We start from the raw sequence: 23,552 nt of genomic DNA, 5'->3' as shown, positions 1-23,552 counted from the left end.
TTGAATACGTGCTCAAGGCTTCACATTGCTACTGACCTATGCAAATTTCCCTCTCAGTGGCCCGGATTCTTCCCCACTGTGGCATCCGGGCCCCCTCCCCGATTTCCTCTCATCTCCTTAAACAATGATTCCCTCATTTTCATATTAATTGCATCACTTAACTGAGATAATGCTCCCTCTGAAATGAGCAAAGGGATGAATCACTGAAACGGGCCATTATTCTTTTTGCTTAACCAATTTCACAGGCCCCGCACAAAGCACTGCCTTCATTTGGCTTCCTATAATTGCTTATCATTAGGCCCAGCCGCCCCACGAAGTACCTTTTTATTTATTTAAGTCTCATCTGATGGATGGAAAATGAGTCACTCGCATATCTGAGGAGCCCAGACTACTGCAGGCGAGGGGGTGGATGGGACACCCTGGAGAACTTCGAAGGCAGGAATCCGGGAGAAGCCGCTTGGGTGGAGGGCCCCTCCCCTTCCCGGTTCCCACGGAGGCTCCAGGCGCCAGGCATCAGGTGACCTAGGGGCGTCCCCCAGGAGCCCCACTGGCTCCCGGTAGCGGAAAGGAGGGAGGAGAGAGGGCTTGTTCCCCGGGATGGTGGCTGCTGAGCGCCCACAGCGGGGTATCTGGGGCTGCCCAGGTGCCCCCTTCACCGGGGAACTCGGTACCCACTTACAGGACTGGGGCAGGTGACAGACAGCCGGTACGCTGGCCCCCACCCCCCTGTGCTGGCCCCCTGGGCCAGAGCCGGCTCTGGAGGAAGGCAGAGAGAGCCTGCTCTGCAGGGTCCCCCCCGCCGCCCCGCCCTCCCCTGCAGCAGGCACTGAATGGTGAATGAGAGGGACAGAAGGAAAGGACATGTTCCGAGGCAAATTACGCTGTTATCAACCACAGACACACTCAGAAAGGCATTAGGAGGGACTGGCTCCAGCGTCCCGAAAAGGGAAAATTCCTAAGAGGCTGTCAGGAGATCTGGGCTGAAGCGTCCCCGGGAGGTTGCCGGAGTGCTCGGAGTACTTTTGTTCCTGCGCGCAGGACGCGGGCCCTGGAGCCAGCTCTCTCTGGCCTTGCAGTCCGTGCTGTCGTAATATTGTGTCTCAGACATCGCTGCTGTGACTCTGTCCCCGCCTGTTTGGTGGCTGCTGTAATTTAACCTGTAAGTCTTGTGCTGGTCACCACGAATCCCCGGCTGGGCACCCGGACCCTCATATGAAGCCATCAAGAGCCTGACCTGACAAATAGCTTCTCTGAGGAAGTAAGGACCATTCCTGTGCCCTTGCCTTTGTGGCTTTGTTTGTGATGTCCCTAGGATGGCTGATAGGGACTGAAACCCAGCCTGCACCGTTGCCCTGCTTGACACAGGAGGGAAATGACTTTGGGAGCACACCTGGGCCACTTCCTTTAGAGCCGGGGTTAGCACAGGACAGTGGCGCTCAAAATGGGAACCTCAAGGGGTGGCTGGGTGCCTCAGTTGGTTAAGTGTCGGACTTGGGCTCAGGTTGTGATCTCACGGTTTGTGAGTTCCAGCCCGGTGGCAGGCTCTGTGCTGACAGCTCGGAGCCTGGAGCCTGCTTGGTTCTGTCTCCTCCTTTCCCTCCCCTCCCCCAATTGTGCTCAGTCTCTCAAAAATAAATAAAATGTAAAGTAGTAATAATACTACAAAATGGGGGACCACAAGCCAGCAGCAGCAGCAGCACCTGGGACCTTGTTGGAAACACTGATTCTCAGGCCCTCCCCTGACTCTGAGTCTGAAACTGCAGGTGGGCTCCAGCGATCTGGGTTTCACAAGCCCTCTGGGTGACTCTGATGCTCAGCCATATGCTGAGTTATCTGTTTTATTTTCCCAGAATGCTCTCCTGTGCGGCAGCTCACTGGATTTTCACCACCATTTTGGAAAGCCGGCAGGAAAAGGCAAATCTGATGGCGTTATCCCCACTCTGCAGATGGAAAAGTCAAGATTATAGAGGTTACAGGACTGACTGAAGGCCTCCCAATCTGTTGGAGTCAGAAATTGTCCTCCACATCTAGGTCCAGGCCACTGGAACTCAGTGTGCAAGGACAAAGATGACTCCTCCAAGGAGAACAAACTCCAGAATCAATAGCAGAACATGAAAGGAAAGTTTTCCATAATCTTCCAGGTATTGTTAAAAACCATGGTAGAAAGCCACCCCCTTTGGCAAATAGCGACACTGAGCCCTTACCATCTCTTACCAGCGAGGGAGCTTGCTCAAGGTCCCAACGTCTTCAGGTTTATAAAATACAGCTGATAGGGGTGCCTGGGTGGCTTGGTCGATTAAGTGTCTGACTCTTGATTTCGGCTCAGATCGTGATCTCACAGTTCTGTGAGTTCAAACCCCACATTGAGCTCTGTGCTGACAATGCGGAGCCTGCTTGGGATTCTGTCTCCTTCTCTGCCTCTCCCCTGCTCTCTCTCTCTCAAAAATAAGTAAACTTCTAAAAAAATCATTATAAAATGAGGCTGATAATAGAAACATTTACCATAAAGGCTGTTTTGAGAGTCGAAGAACATAATTCATGTGGATGCATTGGCATATATGTTGAACATAGGCAGCAGTTAATGAATGATTATGTTATTACCATTAGGAATTAACACAGGGGTAAAGATGGACACATCTCAACCGTTAAGTGTTCAAAAGGATAAGGTCAGCAGACATTTACCAAGCTCCTCCCACATGCCCTGGTTTCTGAAGCGGGAGCTCTCACAGGCATGGGACTGGATGTTGGGTGAGACTTGGAAAGGCTGAGAGGGCCGGCCCTGGGGGAGAAGCGTTTTCTGGAGTGGCCGGTGGGGGCAGAGCTGGGGGGAGATGGAGCTGTATTCCGGAAGAGGCTCAGGACCCGGAGGCAGGAACATAGAACCCGCAGGGCAAGACTGAATGTAGGATGAGTGATGATGACAAGATCTGGGGGTGCAGTGTGCAAGGGGAGGTTTCTGTAGGTCTCGTGGGGCCGGGTCTGTGAGCTGTGGATGGTCAATGAGATCCGCTGACTTGTGGGCCTCGCATTCTGGCCTGGGGATGGTCTGATGGCTTCTCAGCGTTCTCTGCTGTGCTAGATGCGACAACAGATTAAATCTTACTGTTGCATGTTTGAAAGGATATTGACAGTGTTGCGGGTGAGCCCGCTTCCTGTGTCCGGCAACCATGGGAGAAGGAACCGGAGAACATTTGCAGTGTCCCTCTTTTTTCAGAGAGAAGGCGTGACTCAGTGGTTGAGGTGGACCCTTAGGAAAGGCTGCCCAGAGGCTGTTCCCCAGGCTCACCTCTACCGTTCCACTCCACCAACCTCCCTTAAGGTTTCTTTATAGGTGGGAGGTGGGTAGCCTGAGGACTAGCCACATTCTAGCATCCCATATTTTGCGAGAACTCTGCCAACAAGTATCTGAGGCTTGTGTGGCTATTAATTTTTTTCTCTGTATTTAATTATTACATGGGTAACTAATAAATACCTTAATACAAATATTTGCATCAGTTAGTACAGACTAGAGACTGAAAGGTTTTATACCACGGCCCATCTTAATTCATATGTTGAGGGCCTAAGCCTCCATGTGATGGTATTTGTAGGTAGGATCATTGTGAGGTAATTAGGTTTAGGTCTGAGGGGAGACTGCCCTCATGATGGGAATGGGACCATTATATGAAGAGGTGGAGAAGTCTGAACTTGTTCTCTGACATGTAAGGACACAATGAGAAGGCAGCTGTCTGCAAGCCAAAAAGAGGGTCCTCTCTAGGAAGGGAATCAACCAGCACTTTGATCTTGGACTTCCAGCCTTCAGAGCTGTGAGAAATGTTGTTTAAGATGCCCAGTCTGTTATATTTTGTTATAGCGGTGTGAGTTTGTAACCCAGCCAACATGAGTTGACCCAGTGGTGAGTCAGAAACCGTACCAGGAAGAGTTGCTGAACCGAGAAAACTTATTTGCAACAAACAAGGAGATCACAGCGAATGGCTATCAAAGCCATGGCTCCTCTAGAGAGGATGAATGGGTTCCTTTTGTTTAGGTTAGGGTGAATATTTAGATAGAGAAACCTTGTCACTATATGTAGAGGTGGGTGTAAGGTCGCACATATCCCATAAGGAAACTTGCCTCTGCATGCATTGTATTAACATACGTGTAAATGAGGCTGAGGCTCCTCCTTGGGTGATTTTAGTAGTCTAATGAGGGAAAAGTAATGGTAGATCATTCCAGAGGTCACTCCGTGGTCCATCTGTGCAGGCACTAGTCAGGGGTTTAGATCAAAACGCTGGGATGGGATGGTAGGGGGTCTTGTCAGGGAAGTCTCCATCCTGAGGGGAGGTTTCAGGGTTTCATTTGCCTGAATTCGCAGGTAAGCTGGAAGGAAGACCTTAAGCAAAAATTTTGGACAAAGGTCAGTGAGTACAAAAGCAGGTGGACAGTAAATGTCAGGTCTTGGGGTCTAGCTGGTGACAAGCTGAACGAATCAATACATGAATCTATAGCTTGCTTACCGTTTGACTTAGGCAAATTGACCCTTGAGACCCTGTCTTACTGGTTGGATTCCAGAAGGTGGGAAGTTGGTGTGGCCCCCATCCCTAACAGGACAGTCTATTTAGGCCTCTTCTGGCATAGAAGTCCTTACTAAAACACTTCTAACACTTCCAACAAACACTTCATTTGCTTCTGCTCGCATGCCGCTAATGATAGGGAACTCACTACATTCCAGAGCAAGCTTATTCACCACAACTATGAGAACGTTTTGTGAAGAAGATAAATCATCCCTGAGTCTTCAGCTTTTAGAATAATGTGTGGCATTTAGCAGAGACCCAGTGAGTCTTTGTTGAATTAGTGAACCGGGGATGCAAAGTGCATTTACTTATTGCAGAAGCTGGATAGTTCTTTATTAAAGTCATTTTTAATGATGTACAACTGAGGACTCCAAGTAAATTTCCCAAGTTTGTTGAGTAGAATCCCACTCCTTGATACCTCCACTATGATGTTTCTTACTGTGAACTTTTTCTTCCTATAGAATTTAAAATCCACCATGGACAATAGGAGGAAAACATATGAAACCAAGTAGTGAACAATGAAGTGTTTGTTGTACTGACCTGGAGGGCCATGGATTTCAGAAATCAAGATTGATGTGAGTCAGAGTGTTTGGCATAAACATGTTCATCATAGTCTAGGCAGAATGGACTGAGCCTGGAAGGGTTAACAAGACTTAGATGACAGAGAAGCAGAGACTAGTTGCTGTCTTCACTAGATGTGGAATGAGCATCACAGAAGACTGGTGAGTGCAGAGCATGGGAGAGAATTTATAGGCAATGGGGCCAGAGCCTGAAGGGGAGTCTTGAAAGAAAGGGTATATGAAAATAGGAAGCCATCACAAGTTCTTAAACAGTGAGATAAAGTGGTGCTTTACAAACAATAATTTGAAAATGATATTTGAGATGAATTCAGATAGGAGAGACTAAAAACCCTTACTATACCCTTTAGCAGTCCAAATCACCATGTTTATTGTTGTTGTTGCTGTTTGTTTTAAATTTTAGTGTAGGTATGCCTGGGTGGCTGAGTGGGTTGAGTGTCCAATTCAGTTTTGGCTCAGGTCATGATCCCAGGGTCATGAGCCTCACTTTGGCGTCCACGTTGAGCATGGAGCCTGCTTAAAATTTTCTCTCTCTTAAAAAAAAATTAAAAGATAAAAAATAAAAAATTCAGCTTAAAGTTTAAACTACTTTCTCCAGCAATGCTCTGGAAATGGCAGACATGCCAGAAGGGAAGGCCTCCCTGGTGCTCCCAAATCACACCATATTACACACTTCTCTGGGTTTCCGTGTACTTAGCTGTGAATGGGAACTAACCAATTCCATAAAACACCTTTTCCCACAAGGTGTGACTAGCTTGCTTATTGCAGCAGATCATTCCAAATTTGGGATTACTGGTGTTAGGAACCACTGGATTCCCTTGACTTAGAATCGCCCCGATAGAGGCTACAGTTTGAGAGAGATTGTAGAGTGGTAGCAAAGAGATATTTTCATTATTGTGAGCAACATATAATTAAAATGAACAGGCTGACTTTAAAGCTGACATATGTCATGAAAAATTAAACTGGGGAAGAGCCAAGCTTAGAATAATGATACTGAGGAAAAATAATCCTTAACAATTGTGGAATACATTAACGTTTGTCTTAGTTTATGTGGACTACGTTGCAACACGAAAGAAAGTAATTGATGTAGTGTAGCTCAAACACAGGGAATCTTGTGTGCTTCTTACCTGAGTCTGGCAGGAGTGGATGTCCCAGGTCAGCAGAGATGGTTTGTGGTGGAGAGACAGTTTCTGCCTCCGTGAAGTCTTCCAGAGACTTAGGTTGACAGTAGCTCTCATGTGGCTTCCAAGGCTCTCCAAGTTATCATTATTGGTCTCTAACCTCAGGAAAGAGAACATGGAAGAGTCTGGAGGTTTTCAGAGCTCAGCTTGACATCACTTCCACTCACATTCCATTGGTTCAGACCCAGTCACATGATCACGCCAAATTGCACAGGAGGCTGGGAAATGCAATCTAGTTCTCCACCTAGGCAGAAAGGAAGAATAGGTCTTAGCATCAGCTGGAATTCTTCTCACAGCAGATCTAATGGGTACTCTGATCTCTATTTTACTAATGAAGACAGTGAAATTCTAGTTAACTGAATTTTTTGGGGAAACCATCAGCTACATGGATTGGGGAATATTCAAGATTGCTTTATTATCTTTCTGTTTATACTCCTGCCAGAAATGCAATTATTTATAAAGCCAAGGGTTTAGAGAACATCTACAGGGTCCCTACCTCTGTATCTGCATTATGTGCTTGGAATTCATTGGTGGTCATAGCTCTCTTGGCTTTCCCACTGAAGAGTGATTTCTGCACATGCTGCCTGGAGAATGAAGTTTCTTTGCATTTGATCTGCCTGTAGTCACACGCCTTACTTCCTAGATGCATTCGGTTTTGTATAATATACATGACATTTTAAAAAGCCCTACATGTTCACAAACTGTAAATTTGTCAAGAGGAGAGGAAGTGAAATTTCTGGCTGTTTTATAAAATCTTTGTAGCGTTTAAAATGGGGTTTCAGAATCAGACAATAAGGAATTCTCTTCTTTTTTTTTTTTAATTTTAGAGACAGGAAGCATATGAGCAGGGGAAAGGGACAGAGGTAGAGAGTGGGAGGAAGAATTGGGATCATGACCTGATTCAGAATCAAGAGTCAGGTGTTCAATCCACTAAATCATCCGAACCATTTAGGTGACTCAAGGAGTTCTACTTTCAGTTCCTCACCTTTAAGCATTTCATTTTACTTTTTAAGTCATGGTTACATTAAAAAAAATATTTTTAATGTTTATTCACTTTTGAGAGACAGAGCATGAACAGGGGAGGTACAGAGAGAGAGGGAGACACAGAATCGGAAGCAGGATCCAGGCTCTGACCTGGCAGTACAGAGCACAACCCAGGGCTTGAACCCATGAACCGTGAGATCATGACCTAAGCTGAACTTGGACACTTAACCGCCTGAGCCACTCAGGTGCCCCAAACTTTGTGTGTTTTTATGTATGTATGTATGTATGTATGTATGTATGTATTGAGTTTCCCCAGTGAAATGCTATCTCTTTGCAAGTAAGGCTCCTGTTAGTTTCACTTACCGCCAGGTCCTTAGCACTAGCATGACCCTGGAATTGTCCATTGCTGAAGAGACTGTCTTTTATTTATTAGATATTCTTTCCTGCTTTGTCAAAGATGAGTTGACCATATAGTTGCAGGTCCATTTCTGGGTTCTCTGTTCCATTGATCTCTGTGTCTGTTTTTGTACCAGTACCATACTGTCTTGATGACTACAGCTTTGTAATATAGCTTGAAGTCTGGAACGATGATGCCTCTAATTTTATTTTTCTTTTTCAGGATTGCTTTGGCAGTTTCTTTCATAAGGGTTTCAAAGTTTTCAGAGTACAGATCTTTTACTCATTGGTTAGCTTTATTCTTAGGTATCTTATTGTTTTTGGTGCCATCCTATCCATCTTGAATATCGGTTGGAGTAAATATGAGGCAATGAATGTGAAGGGGGTAGGATATTATAAAGTGTGATAAAGACACATAGAATCATTTTTATATTACTATTTGGTGCTCAGAATTTTGTCAGAGTACTAAGTACAAATTTGCTATCATAATGTTCATAATTCTATACGTGAGGCGGGGCTAATTGTTATTGCCATGTTTGCAAAAGAGAAAATTGAGCTTCGGAGAAGCTTGTGGTTACTTCTTTGTACACAGGTGAAAGAACTAGCTAGGTAGTGGGAGAACATGAAGGACAGAGCACGGTCTCTGGAGGCCAAGCACTTACATTTGAGGCCCGGCTCTGATTAATATTCGCTGTGTGAGTTTAGAAATATCATTTTTCCTCTCTGAGTCTATTTCCTAATTAGAAAAATAGCCTTGCAACTTTTACCGTCTCACAGAGTTATTACAAAGATCATAGAATCAATATACCAAAATTATCTCAAGGGCTTCTTTTTAATGGATTTGTTAAGAATGAATAATTCTAGGCTCTGTCTCGCAAGTCAAGTCTGTGGTTGCAGGAGCCATATAAGTTGAACTTTTTCTTTTTGAAGTTTGCTTCTCATTGCACTGAGGTCTGGGGTGAAATATGAGTGCAGACACTGAAGCTTTCAAAGACTGATCGTTATGTTATAGCGTATTAACATATGGAATATTAATATTAACATTGGAGGCCTTTAAACTTTAATCTAGTAAAAGCAGTCATCAAACGTCAGAACTCCATTAGATGGCATCTTTGAAAAGACTGTCTTTCATCTCCAATTGTAATAATTCCAGCAATGGGAACTCACTTACTTACAAGAAGGCGCATTCTCTCCAGGTACTTGGTTTAGTCAGTATTTATTGAGCTACATCAATAAATGTCTACCCTAGCTAACATAGAGGATTGGATTCTCAAATCAGACTTATTAAGGATCAAAGTTCTTGGGGCGCCTGGGTGGCTCAGTCGGTTAAGCCTCCGACTTTGGCTCAGGTCAGATCTCACGTTCGTGGGTTCGAGCCCCGCATCAGGCTCTGTGCTGACAGCTAGCTCAGAGCCTGGAGCCTGCTTCCGGTTCTGTGTCTCCTCCTCTCTCTGCCCTTCCCCCTCTCATGCTCTGTCTCTCTCTGTATAAAAAATAAATAAAAAGTTAAAAAAATTATTAAAAAAAAGGATCAAAGTTCTTATACAGCACCAAGATTTACTAATAATTTCAGAGATGCAAGCAATCTAGTTGCCCAAACAAAGCAGAGAGAGGTCTGGGACCTTCTCTACAACTTCCCAGGTCTTTCCTTCCTGTACCACATATGTAATCTCTGGCCCAGACTAATAGGTAAATTTGCTAAGGAAGGTTTGTGGTTTACTGCACCCCGAGGAGAAGGTTTGGGTTAGGAAATAGTTCCATTTTTTACTCTCTGATATTTGTACGACTTATGTGACATTCTCTGGGAAATTATGCCACATAAATCCATAGATTCTAGGTTTGGTTACCACAAGTCATTCTAAACCAGGGACATCTTGCTAAGAGCATTCTGTAAATAATGGCCCCCTTCTAGGAAATGTCATGTCTTTCTTTTCCAGTTATTGGCATGTTTAAAGAACATTAGATTGGGTTTTCTTCCTTTTTTTCTTTCCCTCAAAAGTTCTCTGATAATTGAAAGAGAAATGAATCATAGACCAGATACTTTAATTCCTTCCCCTCCAGCTAAGTTTGGGGAATGTAATGGCGAACAGAACATACAACATCTCTGACTTTGACCAAGTCACTGACTAATGAGAAAAAGGAAGTCATCAGACATGTTAAATAGGACTAGCTAGTCTATGGAGTGATGATCCAAACCATTTCTCAACTCTGAGTAAAAGTTATACTTATGAAAGCAGCCCAGCTTCAAATCATATTTGCGACTCAAAATACCTATCTTTTTGAGTTTTGATTTGTGATTCTTATTTAAAGCCATCAGTGTTTTTCTCTAGCCATCAGTAGACCTGCCACCCATAATGCATGCCTGCCCCAGGTGGCAGTCCCAGTCTCTTTCCTGGTACCTCAGCTTTAGCTGCTCTGGATGATGGCTGTCTCTCTGTTTGGGAGTGACACCAAGGCCCACCTAAGTGAATTTTACATTTGCTGAATAGTCTGTATTTTAATACAGACCATTCCATTAAGTGCCCAAATTATATGAAAATCCATTTAGCTATTTTCAACCGCTATGGTAATATATATGGGGGTTTCTTATTATTCGGATGCATGAAGAAGGCCAATGGTGGAGATGTATATAGAATGCTATGGGAGGAGAGAAGAGGGGCACTCCCATAAACAGCATAGAGCCAAATCAAGAATCCACATAAGACGGGAATTTAAAGAATAAAGAACTCTGCATGTGCCAAAATTATAAGTGGTTTGGTTTTCATAGGACATTAGATGCAAAGCAGGAGTGGAAGATGCTGGAGCTGGTGGGGCCAGCCAGAGAAAACCCTAGGAGCCGGAAAAGAACTTGGGTTTTATCCTGTTGACGTGGTGGAATAGGGTTATTATTTGCTCCAATGCCACACAGCTGTGAACTACCAGAAAGCTTTTTCCCTTTTTGAGATGAAATCTGCCACCCTGTTTTTTCTGTCCATTGTTTTTACTGCTGTCCTTAGGGCTGGTGAGACAACATCTAACTTCTCTTTAAACTGGTGACCCTCAGCATTTGAAGGCAGATCTAATGTTCCCCTGAGCGTCTCCAAGAGCAATGTCTTCATGTTACATGGCCTCTAGACTTGTCACCATCTGGTTTCCCTTGAGTTCAGCATCTCCCAAGTGCCACGGTTCAGGGATTGGAGAAGAATATTGCTTTCGGGCTTGAGGCAGGGAAAGCAATTCAGCTTTGGATGCCAAGAAATTGGTTGCTTTGCCCAACTAAACCTTTGTTAAATTAGCATTTTCTATATGAAATTCTGTTCCTTAACTCCTTTCACAACCAGCTTTGCTTTGCTTGGGGCTTCCTGATTCCAATGAAATATTCAAAATCCCCCCTAAAATTTGTACAGAATGTCTGTGGAATTTACTTTACTGTGCATCTCCTCTGTCTCATGTTCCTGTAATGGTGTGTGTTGACTTTGAATGGCCATGACAACTTAATGCTGAGAACAGTGCTTAGCACTTGATTTGTGCCCAATAAACATTTGTTGAGTGAATAAAGAGACCGGCATCCAGGCAAAACTCGGTGTCCTCACTGGTTACTCCTTTGCTTCAGGCATTTCTTAGATTGAAAAGAATTTACTGAAGACAACAAAGTAAGGCTGCATTTTTCTGTTCTTTGTTCCTTTTCACAATCCATGTTTTGAAGTTCTTTCTCTTTCCCTAGCTCCTATCCAAAACTTAGTTGTGTACATCAAGAACAGGGTACACTGATGAATGTGTAACAACTGACTCTCCCCAAATTCCCACCATGGCTGATTTCAAAGTACAGATGTGAGGTCACTCAACATATGGTTGGGGAGACATGCACAGGATCAGCTCTTGAGAGCTGATAGAAACTGGCTCTTCAAGTCACTCTTAGGGGTTCACCAAGCAAAGGGTCCATCCTCATTAGAGGATGACTGAAATCACAGTTACTTTTTCCCGTCTGATGACATAAAAAATTATGTCTAGCACAAATTAGACTTTCAAAATGAGATTCCCTAAACTTACAAACTAGTGCTTGGCGCTTCAAACCAGTGGTACTGAAATGGGAGAAGCGCTGCCCCCCAGAGGGCATTTGGAGATTTGTGAAGCTATTTTTGGCTGTAGCAATAACTGTGATGCTATAGGCATTTAGCAGGCAAAGGTCAGGAATGCTGACTATTCTGCCAAGGGAAAGTGCTGCACAGCAAAGAATGATTCTGCCCCTCGGATCTAGGGCACAATCCTTGGAAATCTCTGCTCTGTACCATGCTTCACGCAAGTTGGCTTTCTGCCAGACCATAGTCCCTTCCATTCTGCTAAACTTTTGTGAGAGAAATAATCATACCCTGATGCTTATAGGAAAAGGAGGTTCCATGCTCGGTGACAGATGCTTGTTTTATTCTTAAATGATTGAAATCAAATGCATTGGAATGAAACTTTTTTTTCCCTGTTAACCTTTAGCAGCATTTATAACGACCATGTTAAATCAAACCTCATTACAATGTAATGGGGCCTGACTGAAATACTGCAGGTATGATGCTGAGTAATTTCATAAATTATTAAGTGGTAATTGAAAGTAATATGGCAGAATACATTCTACTCCTGAGGGGGGAAATATAGAAGACGTTGGAGGGAAATAACGTTGGTTAAAATACAGCATATCCGAAAGGCTTCGAAGCAGGTTGTAAGGGCGACAGAAGACATGAACATCTTCTGATTTTCGGCATTGTGTTAAAATATGTGATTTTGATACAGGGATTATAATCAGCTTGAAACATTACAGACGTCTGGTCCCCTCTCCCACTTCCTGTGCTCAGGCACTTTTCAGGGCAAAAAAGATAAAATTCAAATGATATTTTCTACCAAATGTTTCTCGAGGCCATGTCTTTATTTCAGTTATAGTTCACTCCAAGCCTTCACGTTCCCAATTGCTTTTCAGAAGTTTATTAAAAGAAAACCCCCATCAGTAAGTAATTATGCTTGTTGTGAAAAAAAAAAACAGAAAAAAATATAAACTTGGAGGGACAGTTTCTTACTACCATATTCAGTTCACTCCAGGTAGCATATAATTCTGGATCCACACACATTATGCTTGTTAAGTTTATTTTTCCAACAGAGGCTTATACTACAGGGACTCTTTACGGTTTGCTGTTTTCACTTATCATTATAGCTTGGGCATTTTCCTATGTCTCTGTAGGCAGATCTAAACCTAAAAAAATTTTTTTTGGTTTAAAGAATGCCATAAATTGTGCAGAACTTTAGTATAGATCTTTATGATTTTTTCCCAAGTGAATACAGCCATGCAATCACCATTTATTTTATTTATTATTGTTTTTTAAATTAAAAAATTTCACTATTTATTTTTGAGACAGAGACAGACAGCATGAGCAGGGGAGGGTCAGAGAGAGAGGGAGACACAGAATCTGAAGAGCTAGCTGTCAGTACAGAGCCCGATGCGGGGCTTGAACCCATGAGCCATGAGATCTTGACTTGAGCTGATGTTGGATGCTCAACTGACTGAGCCACCCAGGCGCCCAGTGTAATCACCATTTAAATTAAGGTAGAATATGAGGGTTGAATGGGGAGGGAGAGGGAGAAGAGAGATGGTGGTAATGGAGGAGGGCACTTGTGGGGAAGAGCACTGGGTGTTATATGGAAACCAATTTGACAATAAACTATATAACAATTTTAATAAAAATAAAAATATGGAAAAAAATAAATTAAGGTAGAATATAACTACCTCTGAATTCTCCCTCATACCTCTCCAAATCATTTTACCCATTCTCCCTGAGGTAATCACTATTCTGAATTCTGTCACGATAGATAAGTTTTGCCATTTCTTGAGATTAATATAAGTTGAATCATTTAACATTAAATTGTTTTGGTGTCTGGGTTCTTCTGCTTGCTGTGGCTGTGAAATTCTTCCACTGTTTGCGTGGAGTAGTAGCTAGTTCATTTTTTTTTGTTGTTGTTGCAGAGTATTCTATTATATGGTTGTACTATAATTTATTTGTCCATTCTGCTTTTGATGGACCTTCAGATTGTAGTTTGGGCTACTATGTATAATTTCTTTATACATAGATGCCTTTGAAAGAGTTTGTAAGAGTTTGTATTTTCACAGGCAGTGTATGAAGGTTCCAGGTGCTTTATGTCTTTGCCAACACTTGGTAGAATTTTTTAAAATTTAAATTTAAGCCAATTTTGTGACCATCAAATAGTAATTCATTGTGCCTCTACTTGCATTTTCCTTATGACTAGGATGCTGAACACCATTTCCTATGTTTATTAGCCACTTGGTTAACTTATGATAAGTGCCTGGACATGCCTTTTGCCTTCATTTTACTGGGTTGATTTTCTCTTTTGCACAGATTTATTGGAGTTCTTTATATATTCTAAATATAAGTACATTATTGGATGCATTTATTGCAAATATCTTCTCTCATTCTGTGTTTTGCCTTTTCATTCTGAGACATCTTTTAATGAACTCCAATTTATCTGTATTTTCTTTTACGATTACTGTTTTCTGTATTCTGTTTGGGAGTTTTTTGCCTATCCTGATGAAATTATTGTCTTATAGTATCTCCTTTAAGTGTTATTGTTTCACTTATCACAATGGGATCTATGATACCTCTGAATTCAGTTTTTGTGTATGGTGTGAGGAAAGGGGTAAGGTTCATTGACTTAGCATCACTTACTGAAAAGACCATGCTTCTTCCACTGCATTTCATGGGCAGATTTTGTGCTATAGCAGAAGTGTGTACGTGGATAGCTCAGTTTTTGGAGCCTCTATTCTACTTTATTGTCTATTGTCTATCCCATCTCCACCATCACACTTAGAATTATAGTTTCATATGAGTTGGTATCTGGGAATGTAAGTCATTCAGCTTTGTTATTTTCAGGATTCTCTCTACAATTCTGAACCTTTCTCATGTCCATATTCATCCCATTTAGAATCATCTCACCAATTTCCATGAAATTTTTGTTGGAATTTAATCTATAAATCAACTTGGGGAGAATTCATATCTTTAGATTATTGAGTCCTCTAATTCATGAATGTGGTATCTATTTAGTTCTTCAACTTTTTAAAAATTAATGTTTGTATTTTTTTGTGCAGAGGACTGCCTATTTAAAAAATTAGATTTAGGGCCTCATGGGTGGCTCAGTTGGTTAAGTGTCTGACTCTGACTCAGGTCATGATCTTGCGGTTCGTGGGTTTGAGTCCCGAATCAGGTTCTGTGCTGACAGCTCAGAGCCTGGAGCCTGTTTCAGATTCTGTGTCTCCCTCTCTCTCTGCCCCTCCCTTGTTCACACTCTGTCTCCCTCTGTCTCAAGAATAAATAAACATTAAAAAATTAGATTTATTCTTGAGTATTGATGTATTTGAATGATAAATTGTGTTACTTATATTTCTTTAAGTTTCATTTGGTTTTTAAAACAATTTTTAATGTCTATTTATCTTTGGGGGGGCAGAGAGAGAGAGGGAAATACAGGATCTGAAGCAGGCTTTAGGCTCTGAGTTGTCAGCACAGAGCCTGATGTGGGACTTGAACTCAGGAACCATGAGATCATGACCTGAGCTGAAGTTGGATGCTTAGCTGACTGAGCCACTCAGATACCCCTGTAAATTTTATTACTAATTATTTGTTGCTGGGATGTGGAATTACAATTAATTTCTGTATGTTGTCATTGAAGCCAGAAATCTTAAAAAACTTATTTATTATCATACTTTATTTGTAGTTTTTTTACATTTCCTATTTTTGTTGTATTTTTGTGAACAATAACATTTTTATTTAATTTTTTTAAATGTTTACTTATTTATTTTGAGAGAGAAAAAGAGAGATAGAAAGAGACAGGGAGCCTGTGTGCATAAGTGGGGGAGGAGCAGAGACCAAAGGAGAGAGAAAATCCCAAGCAGGCTCTGTGCTGTCAGGCCAGAGCCCAACCTTGGGCTCAATCCCACGAACTGTGAGATTATGACCTAAGATGAAACCAAGAGTTGGAGGCTTAACCAGCAGAGCCACCCAGATGCTATTTAATTTTAATTATAATTTTTATTGATTTATTTTTGTATCTTATTGCCCTGGTTAAAACCTCTAGAGTATGATGAATAGAGGAAGTGATAGCAGTCTTAATGAAAGAGTTATTCATGACTTTTGTGAAAATAGTAAGGCAGACTTTATTCAGGATTATCATGATATGTCCAGGGCCACTGCAGTGGAGTTTTGCATTAAGGAAAGGAGGTAAGCTCAACTCAGAATACAACAAAGAATGGGGCACATGGGCAGCTCAGTGTCTGAGTTTGGCTCAGGTCATGATCTCGCAGTTCATGAGTTTGAGCCTTGCATCCAGCTCTGTGCTGACAGCTCAGAGCCTGGAGCCTGCTTTAGATTTGGATTCTGTGTCTGCCTCTTTCTCTGCCCCTCCTCAACTCTCTCTCTCTCAAATAAATAAACATTAAAAAAAATACAGCAAAGAAGGGGCAACTGGGTGGCTCAGTCAGTTGAACTTCTGACTTCAGCTCAGGTCTGGTGGTTGGTTGGTTGGAGCCCCACCTCAAGGTCTGTACTGACAGCTCAGAACCTGCTTCAGATTCTGTGTCTTCCTCTCTTTTTCTGCCCCTCCTGCACTCACACTCTGTCTCAAAAATAAACAAACATTAAAAAATTTAAAAAAAATCCAACAAAGAAAAGTGTGGATTTATAGCCAGCCACAGGGCAAGGTTTGGGGGAGGGAGGCAGTGGATGAAAAATTACTAAAAGTGTAGGGCATTTCTTCTTCAACCGGAACTAATAGAACTTCTGATGTGAAGGCTGGCCAGGGTGACCAGATATTAACGTAGTGGATGGTAGAAGATGAGGAATTTGTTTAGATAATGAGATTGAGTGAGGGATTCTTGCTAAACTGATTTAGCAGGATTCTTGCTAACACTGGATTCAACAGGATGGAGGCAGAAGCCCAAGTTTAGGCTTCTTAAACAGAGGGCTCCTAGAAGCTTGCCTACAGTTTGACTAAGGAAAGAATCTTGGTCAGCAGAATAAATTCTTCTTATGGGTCATTGCATTTGGTTTGCTCTTACTTTGCTTTGGAGTCTTGAATGTGTGTTCATTATAGAGATGGGTCTGTACTATTTTGTTCTGAATTTCATTGACAGATATTGGGATTGAGGTTATGCTAATATCCTAACAAGAGATATCATTCTTTCTACTCCTGGGAAGAGTTCATGTAAGTTTGTCATGAATTCTTGTTAAACTATTTGAAAGAATTCCCTGGTTAAGCTATTGTGGACTGGAATTTTCTTTGTGGGAAGACTTTCGTTTATGGATTAAATTTCTTTAATGGTTCACGAATATTCAGATCTTTTATTTATTCTATGTCAGTTTTGGTAAACTATACTTTTAAGGAATTTGTCTATTTATTCTGAGCTTTCAAGATTATTCACAAAAGTTGATGATGTTGCCTTATTATCTTTGTAAAGACTGCATAAATTATATGTGTGTTCTCTTTTTCTCTTTGATATTAGTAATCTGTGCCCTTTCCTCATTAATTTTTCTTAAAGTTACAAGAAGGTTATAAATTTTATTTATCTTTAAAAGAACTAAATTTTTACTCAAAGAAGTTACTGCTTGTGTTCTAGGATTTTTATGGCTTCAAGTTTCACATTTAGGTCTTTAATCCTCTTTGAATTTATTTTTGTATATGTTGTAATAAAGTGGTCTGGTTTCTTTCTTTAGCATGTTGCTGTCCAGTGTTCCTAACACCATTTGTTGAAGAGACTGTCCTTTTCCAATCGGATATTCTTTCCTATTTTGTTGAAGATTAATTGACCATATGATAATCAGTTTATTTCTGGATTTTCTATTCTGTTCCATTGATCTTTGTGTTCATTTTTGTGTCAGGACCATACTGTTTTGATTACAAAAGCTTTGTAATATAAGTTGAAGTTTGAAATTGTGATGCCTCCACTTTTGCTTTTCTTTTTCAAGATTGCTTTGCCTATTCAGGGTCTTTTGTGGTTCCATACAAATTTTATAATAGTTTGTTCTAGTTCTATGGAAAATCCTGTTGGTATTTTGATGGGGATTGCATTAAATGTGTTGGTTGTTTTGGATAGGATAGACATTTTCACAATATTTGTTGTTCCAATCTATGAGCATGGAAATCTTTCCATTTCTTTGTGTCTACTTCAATTTCTTTCATCAGCATTTTATAGTTTTCAGAGTATAGGTCTTTCACTGCTTTGATTAGGTTTATTCCTAGTATCTTATTATTTTTGGTGTAATTATAAATGGGATTGATTCCTTGATTTCTCTTTCTGCCACTTCCTATTGGTGTATAAAAATGCAGCATATTTTTGTTCACTGATTTTGTATCCTGTGACTTTACTGAATTTATCAGTTCTAACAGTTGTTGGTGGAATCTTTTAGGTTTTCTATATATAGTATCATGTCATCTGCAAATAGTGAAAGTTTTACTTATTCTTACGGATTTGGATGTCTTTTATTTCCATTTGTTGTATGATTGCTGTGGCTAGGACTACCAGTACTATGTTGAATAACAGTGGTGAGAGTGGACATCCCTGTCTTATTTCCTGACCTTAAGGGGAAAAACTCGGTTATTCACCATTGAAGATGATGTTTGATGTGGGTTGGCATTATCTTCTTTTTGTCTGAAGGATTCCCCTTAGTTTTTCCTTTCTCACAGATCTACTAATTACAAATTCTTGCTATTTCTATTTTTTCTAAAAATGTATTTGGCTTTCATTTTAATTTTTTAAAATTGTATTGATTGTATCCTTTGGAGTGCAGAAGCTTTTAATCTTGATGAGGTCCCAATAGTTCATTTTTGCTTTTGATTTCCTTGCCTTTGGAGATGGGTTGAGTAAGAAATTGCTGCAGCTGAGGTCAAGGATGTTGTTTCTTGCTTTCTCCTCTAGGATTTTGATAGTTTCCTGTCTCACATTCAGATCCTTTATCCATTTTGAGTATATTTTTGTGTATGGTGTAAGAAAGTGGTCTAGTTTCATTCTTCTGCATGTTGCTGTCCAGTTCTCCCAGAATCATCTGTTAAAGAGGCTGTCTTTTTTCCATTGGATACTCCTTTTTGCTTTGTTGAAGAGTAATTGGCCATACATTTGTGTGTCCAATTCTGGGCTCTCTATTCTATTCTGTTGGTCTATGTATCTGTTTTTGTGCCAGTACCATGCTGTCTTGATGATGACAGCTTTGTAGTAGAGGCTAAAGTCTGGGATTGTGATGCCTCCCGTTTTGATTTTCTTCTTCAATATTACTTTGGCTATTCAGCAGCCTCACTGGAAAACAGTGTGGAGGTTCTTCAAAAAATTAATATAGAACTACCCTATGACCCAACAATAGCACGGCTAGGAATTTACCTAAGAGATACAGAAGTGCTGATGCATAGGGACACATGTACCGCAATGTTCACAGCAGCACTTTCAACAATAGACAAATCCATGGAAAGAGCCTAAATGTCCATCAACTGATGAATGGATAAAGAAGCTGTGGTTTATCTATACAATGGAATACTACATTGCAACAAGAAAGAATGAAATCTGGCCATTAGTAACAAAGTGGATGGAACTGGAGGGTATTATAAGTGTAATAAATCTGGCAGACAAAGGCAGATACCATATGTTTTCACTCATATGTGGGTCAGGTGAAACTTAACAGAAGACCATGGGGGAGGAGAAGGGGGAAAATAGTTATAGAGAGGGAGGGAGACAAACGATAAGAGACTTAAAAACTGAGAACAAACTGGGGGGTGGGGGAGAGGGGAAAATGGGTGATGGGCATGGAGGAGGGCACTTGTTGGGATGAGCACTGGGTGTTACATGGAAACCAACTTGACAATAAACTATATTAAAAATAAAATAAAATAAAATTTTACTGAGCAATGTGTTCTAGATTGGTAAATTATGTTCAGTATTTGATTTATTATTACTATTATTTTAAAGTTTATTTATTTATTTTGAGAGAAGGAGGGAGAAGGGGTGCTGCAAAGGGAGAGGGAGAGGGAGAATCCATGGTCCCCTGATAGTGCAGAGCTGGATATGGAGCTCGACCCCACAAACTACGAGATCACATTCTGGGCCAAAATCAGGACATGTTCAGCACCTTAAAATTCATTTTATTGTCTGGCTTTCATAATTCCTGCTAAGAAGTCAGAAGATATTTTTTGTTTTTCTTTCTGTTTTTCAAGATTTTCACTTTGTGTTTTTCAACAGTTTTTCTGTGATGTTCCTTTTGGGATTTTTTTTGTTTGTTTGTATTCATCTTGTTTGAGTTCTGAGATATTTTTGAATTTGTGGCTTATTGTTTTGCATGTTTTGGAAAGTTCTCAACCAGTCTTTAAATATTTTCTGATCAATTATCTCTCTTCCTTCTTTCTCCACATTTCATGAATCTTTTTCATTTTTTCTCTATATTCATGTCTCCACTCTATGCCTCCATATGAAGATTTTTTCCTGAGTTTCTTCAGTTCACTGATTTTCTCCTTTGTATTCTAATTTTAGTTATTATATTTTTCAATTTTAGAATTTCTACTGGGCTGTTTTTTATAGATACAAGTTTACATATAGTAAAATTCTCTTGTCCTATTTTTTATCGATTTCACTAACTATAATTTCTTTAATGTCTGTATGAAAATCCAATTGCGATGTCACCTTTGGAGAAGTTTCTATTATCTTTTTATTCTTTTGGTTTTTGATCACCTGTTGTCTTGTTCTGGCATGAGTTTTATTTTTTTTTAATTAAATGCTCAATATTGTGTATGGAAAATTTCAGAGGCTCTGAATGACCCTACTTTCCTGGAGACTGGATTTACTTTTCTTCTTGCAGTTATATAACATGTGAGAATTGATCCAAGTAAGCTAGATTTCTGGCTCTATTAGTGCTTATTTTTTATGTGTTTCCTTACTTTTGGGGCATAGCCTTGTAACATTCTCAATTTAAAACCTGGATTTTCTACTGAGAGCTTCTTTCATGATGAACTCTGGGCTCCAAGTTATCTTGCCCTACTACTATAAGAATGTCGAAATCTTTGCTTAGATTTTAAACTTCTTAGCAGTTGCTTTTTGTTTGATTTTTTTCCCCATTAGCTAGCTCCATGAATCCAGTTAAGAATCAGGAAGTAATTGGGCAAAATTGCATGAGTAATTTTGGTCTTACTTTTCTTTGGTGCCCTTTTCTCTGGACCCCTCGACTTCTGGCTGCCTTCATCGCCTTTAATTCCAATTTTTGTCTTTCTGTTTCAGTGAGACTGCTGCAATTCTATTTGCTTTCTATGTATCCTCAGTGCCCCTTCTTGCAGATTGTCAAAGCCCCGAAGGACAGAAGTGGCCATGGAGTATGACCCATCTTAGTTCATTTTCTTTCTTTTTTGAGATTCTGACCCCTTAATTCTTATCTGCCTTGATTGCTCTCTGGTAGTTTCAAAAAGTATCTTTTAAAAATGTATTTTAACTGCTTTTTAGGTTGTTTTTACTAAAAGGGTTAGTATGACATATAATAGTCAAAATTATAGGGACTATTCTATTAATTTTGAAGGCTGCACACAATTTCAAGTTTCAGATATGCCATTTATATAGTGCCCTCTTGGACTTTTGGTCTTTTTCTGAGTTTTCGCTATTATGAATAATGCTATATTGATATTCTTGTGACATAATTTCAGGCAACTTTTACAAGTATTTCTTTAGAATAAATCACTTCTAGAGAATGGCTGAAAACGACTTATATCACTTTTGCCCATCTTCTATTGGCCGGAACCCAGTTCTAGTTTCAACCTAATTGCTGGGTGGACTGGGAAATTTAGACTTTTTGTATGTATAGGAAGAGTAAATGACATGGCAAATGCAAAATTGTCTTTGCTACTGACTACTTCCTAACTAGTCTTTGTAACTTTAGACTCTTCCTCTACACTATATTATAATCCATACACTCTACATAATCCATACACTATATTATCACTTAATATCTTTAAATATCACTCTGTGAGAACCACCAATAGATCAAAATCTTTTTGAGTCTTTTAAAAAAAATTTTTAAAGTGTTTATTTATTTTTGAGACACACAGAGAGAGAGAGAGAGAGAGAGAGAGAGACTACACAGGTCTGACTATGGGATGACATGAAAGCCATATTATCATGACTCTCCAATCTCCATTAAAAAAAATTACCAGAAAGGACAGAGCCTGGCTTTGGGAAAGATAGGACTTTGAGCCATAAGGCAACTGTAGGTGGTGTGTGTGTGTGTGTGTGTGTACATGTGCGTGCGTGCGCGCATGGCGTCTCAGCCCTCAAAGCTGAAGACACCATCTCCAGCACATTTTTATTTATTTGGAGTCATTCAGATCAATCTTCATAGAAGCAGTCACACTTCAGGGTCCTGACTTTATTAAGTGCCTCCTCAGCTCTCTGCTAGAAGATCCAGTTTAAGGCCACACAAGTGGGTCTCTTGAGTTATTTGTTTTTAATCTGCTGTGAGAAGAACAGCCTGGTGGGAGTCCTACAACCCTAGCATTTCAGCCATCCTCTTTAAGAAACCGGAGTCCTCCAGGTAGATTATCTGGTTCTTTTTGGACCATTAGGTTGTCCTTTCACAGACAGGGGTGAAAGAGCCCAGTGATAGGACCTTTGTGTACCCTTAATCCCTGAGTACTTTCTCTGAAATAACACAGCATTGGCCACAACAAAAAAATCATTGATGCTATTTGGTAATAGAATATTCTTGGTTTGAAAGGAGATATCAAGAGGCAAATTGCCTTGTTAGGATCTCACTTCTGCTATTTATTAGTTCTATAACCTGAGGAACGTTGCCTAAATTATTCATGTCTCAGTCTTCTTGAATAGAAACTGAGAAAAATTATGGTACTATTCCTATAGGTCCCTGTGAGAATTAAATGAGATAATTTATAAAAAAGAGTTTGAATAATGCCTGGCATATAGGAAGCCCTATATAAATGTTAGATAGCCTTGTTATAAATGATGACTCTTCTATCACTTAATTTATGTAACACTCCTCTAAGAGACATATTTCACTTTTATTCCCCTTTTATACATGAGGAAATTAAGACAGAATAGTCAAAGAACTTAGCCTACCTAACCATATTTAATGTTACAGAACTGGAACTCAAAACCAGGCAATCTAGATAAAGAGGACTGAATAATGAGAGAAACGTGACACTTCATCCCAAGAGGAGTGATACCACATAAAAGCTGGGCACTCTAATGCCTCTTGGCTGTGATTTCTGCTGACCTTTTTTGGTTTCATCAAGGTATGGGCTATTGAGAAAGGCTACATAATTTGGGGCTGAGAACTTAGAGTCTGGAGTCAAACAATGTGGGTTCAAACTCCAATTCTGCCTCTCAGCAGCTGTGTGACCTTCAATTTACTTAAGCTTTGTAAGCCTAAAGTTCTTGATCTGCAGAATCCTAATAACGCTGTTGTGTATTAATGCATGTAAAATACTTAGCAAAACATCCTAGGATCATATAAAGTCGCAGAAAGCATTAGCTATTGTGGTAGATTCCCCACTGGCCCCAGTTCTTTTCCCTTTCTATATCGATCCTCTTGCATGTAACTTTTTAGTGTCTTCCACTAGGTGTCCAGATTCAGCCATATGATGCTCTTTGATCAATAGAATGGGGTGGGAATGATGATGTGCTAGTTCCAAATCTCTTGTCTCCTGATCATCACCATGAGAACATGTAGATGTTGTGCAGGTAGGAGACGTGCGGAGCCGGACTGAGTCCAGTGTGTGATACCGGGATTTGAATCCAGGTCTAGCTGGCTTGATAACTAAAGCTCTTCTCCACGTGGCTGGTCTTCATGGTATTAGCACTGCTA

At 40.5% G+C, this 23,552-nt stretch overlaps 1 long non-coding RNA gene across 4 annotated transcripts in view; it reads right to left on the bottom strand.

Annotated features, from left to right (window-relative positions):
- LOC115286014 overlaps positions 1-23,552 on the bottom strand; it is a 40,940-nt gene that overhangs the window by 10,237 nt on the left and 7,151 nt on the right. The window contains exons 3-4 of one of the 4 annotated variants that reach the window (XR_003905818.1): positions 6,256-6,553; positions 1,904-1,940 (exon numbers count right to left, since the gene is read on the bottom strand). This is a non-coding gene — a long non-coding RNA (uncharacterized LOC115286014). Of the gene's footprint in view, positions 1-1,903; positions 1,941-4,227; positions 4,370-4,970; positions 5,006-6,255; positions 6,554-23,552 lie in introns of those variants that run through there. The other 3 variants (XR_003905821.1, XR_003905825.1, XR_003905819.1) reach the window with 3 other exon arrangements.

Source organism: Suricata suricatta, chromosome 1 (assembly GCF_006229205.1).
Source record: "Suricata suricatta isolate VVHF042 chromosome 1, meerkat_22Aug2017_6uvM2_HiC, whole genome shotgun sequence".
In the NCBI taxonomy this organism is placed as follows: domain Eukaryota; kingdom Metazoa; phylum Chordata; class Mammalia; order Carnivora; family Herpestidae; genus Suricata; species Suricata suricatta.
This window is presented reverse-complemented; position numbering and strand designations above follow the sequence as displayed.